At 37.6% G+C, this 2,500-nt stretch overlaps 1 protein-coding gene across 2 annotated transcripts in view; it reads right to left on the bottom strand.

The window, feature by feature from the left end:
- The window catches only part of LOC136829514 (uncharacterized), a 602,709-nt gene that overhangs the window by 120,731 nt on the left and 479,478 nt on the right, over positions 1-2,500 (bottom strand). The gene's annotated exons all lie outside the window — the stretch shown is intronic.

Here is a 2,500-nt window from a genome sequence, read left to right on the forward strand (position 1 = left end):
TAGTGGGCTAGTGCCGTCAGTGCACCTAACGCGGTGCACTGTAGGCATTACTTAAGGCTCTTTGAGGTGTCCTTTCGGCCCCAGCTGCAAATCCTTTCATTCCCCAGACTGTACCTCCATTCATATTCTCTTTCTTCCACCGTACTTCCCACCGACAACTAACAATTGTTTCAGCATTATTTCAAGCGCTGAATGACCTCTTAGGTCCCAGTGCTTGGCCTTTGGCCTGAATTTTATATTACAATTCTGATAATGAAATGATAAAATATTATACAAAGAAGACATCATACATAACACAGTCTCTTCAACGAAGCCAAAGCCACCCAGTGCAAAAGAATAACTCACCAAAGAACGGAAGGCTTCCGTCAAAACCCCGAAAGTAATACACGAGAGAGAGAGAGAGAGAGAGAGAGAGAGAGAGAGAGAGAGAGAGAGAGAGAGAGAGAGAGAGAGAGAGAGGAACGGTTCCGCAGGAAATGAGGAACGTACAGCTGGCTTGCAGCAATCAAGCGGAATCAATTGCAAGGTGAAAATGAATATTGCATGGAGCTAAATTCACCTCCTTTTCGCTCAGAACATCCGGAAGGAGATTCAATAAAAAGCGCATTAGGGATTTCAATTTGGCCAAATGCAAAATGAAAAGTGGAGTCTACTGTCAGAGGAGAGAGAGAGAGAGAGAGAGAGAGAGAGAGAGAGAGAGAGAGAGAGAGAGAGAGAGAGAGAGAGTCTGAAGAGGCTTTCTTATTATGACGGACGAAGCTTGTACGGTTCTGAGCTAGAAAAGTTTTATATTACATATATTGTTTAATATTACGTCTGTAACCTTTCCAATTTCTCAGAGAGAGAGAGAGAGAGAGAGAGAGAGAGAGAGAGAGAGAGAGAGAGAGAGAGAGAGAGAGAGAGAGAGAGAGAGAGAGAGAGAGACCAAATGAGTTCGACAATACAGCTGCATTTCAGTCAAAATAACAACGTCTACTGACACCCACCCACCCACACACACACACACACACACAGAGCACGCTAATAACCTCTTCAATATATTCATGTCACGTAATTTCAGATAGCATTTCTAACACAACACTGAGTGCTTCTAAATTATCCAATCGATAACACTATAGGAAACATAGTGTAGCTACATAACACTGAACTATATTGCCCTACAATGAGTATCGAATCCCCATTAATCATAAGCTTTCAGAAATGTCCACTGACTTCTAAATGCAAAACAATATTGATTTGTAAAAAATAGTCTGCAGCAAACAACAATATTTGCAATATTATTTGCAATATTATCTGGCAATTTGCAGTCATGGAATTCCAACAGCGTTTGAAATACTTTCGTTATAGCCCGGGAGATTGAATTCAAGTTTATTATTATTATTATTATTATTATTATTATTATTATTATTATTATTATTAAAAGAAGGAAGCATACCCTCTCTCGAACTTGTCCTGTTAAATAGCATGGCTGCGTGATTCAAGATAATTTCATATTAAATCGTCTTTTTTCCGTACAATCCTTTTATATCCTACGTTAATATTAGTGGATAATTGGCCAATCACCAAATTTCCCTCAAACTGTTCAATCAATCACAAAACTATCTGCAAGAGCGTTCAAACAATCACAAAACTATCTGCAAGAGCGGCCAAACAATCATAAAATTATCTGCAAGAGCGTTCAAGCGATCACAGACCTATCTGCAGAGCGTTCAAAAAATCACTGAAAACTATCTGCAAGAGCGTTCAAAAAATCATAGAAAACTATCTGCAAGAGAGTTAAAAAAATCACAGAAAAATATATGCAAGAGCGTTCAAACAATCACAGAAAACTATCTAAAAGAACGTTCAAAAAACCACAGAAAACTATCTGCAAGAGCGTTAAAAACCCACAGAAAACTATCTGCAAGAGCGTTAAAAAACCACAGAAAACTATTTGCTAGAGCGTTCAAAAAATCACAGAAAACTATCTGCAAAAGCATTCAAAAATCACAGAAAACTATCTGCAAGAGCGTTCAAAGACTCACAGAAAACTATCTGCAAGGGCGTTCCAAAAAAATCACAGAAAATTATCTGCAAAAGCGTTCAAACAATCATAGAAAACAATGTGCGAGAGCATTAAAAAAAATCACAAAAAACTATATGCAAGAGCGGTCAAAAAATCACAGAAAACTTTCTGCAAGAGCGTCCAAAAAATAACAGAAAACTATCTACAAAAGCGTTAAAAAATCACAGAAAACTATCTGCAAGAGCGTTCAAAAATCACTGAAAACTTTCTGCACGAGCGTTCAAAAATCACAGAAAACTATCTGCAAGAGCGTTCAAACAATCACAGAAAACTATCTGCACGAACGTTCAAACAATCACAGAAAACTATCTGCAAGAACGTTAAAAAAATCACAGAAAACTATATGCAAGAGCGTTCAAACAATCACAGAAAACTAACTGCAAGAGTGTTAAAAAAGTCACAGAAAACTTTCTGTAAGAGCATTAAAAAAATCAC

This window comes from Macrobrachium rosenbergii, chromosome 44, assembly GCF_040412425.1.
Source record: "Macrobrachium rosenbergii isolate ZJJX-2024 chromosome 44, ASM4041242v1, whole genome shotgun sequence".
Classification (NCBI taxonomy): Eukaryota; Metazoa; Arthropoda; class Malacostraca; order Decapoda; family Palaemonidae; genus Macrobrachium; species Macrobrachium rosenbergii.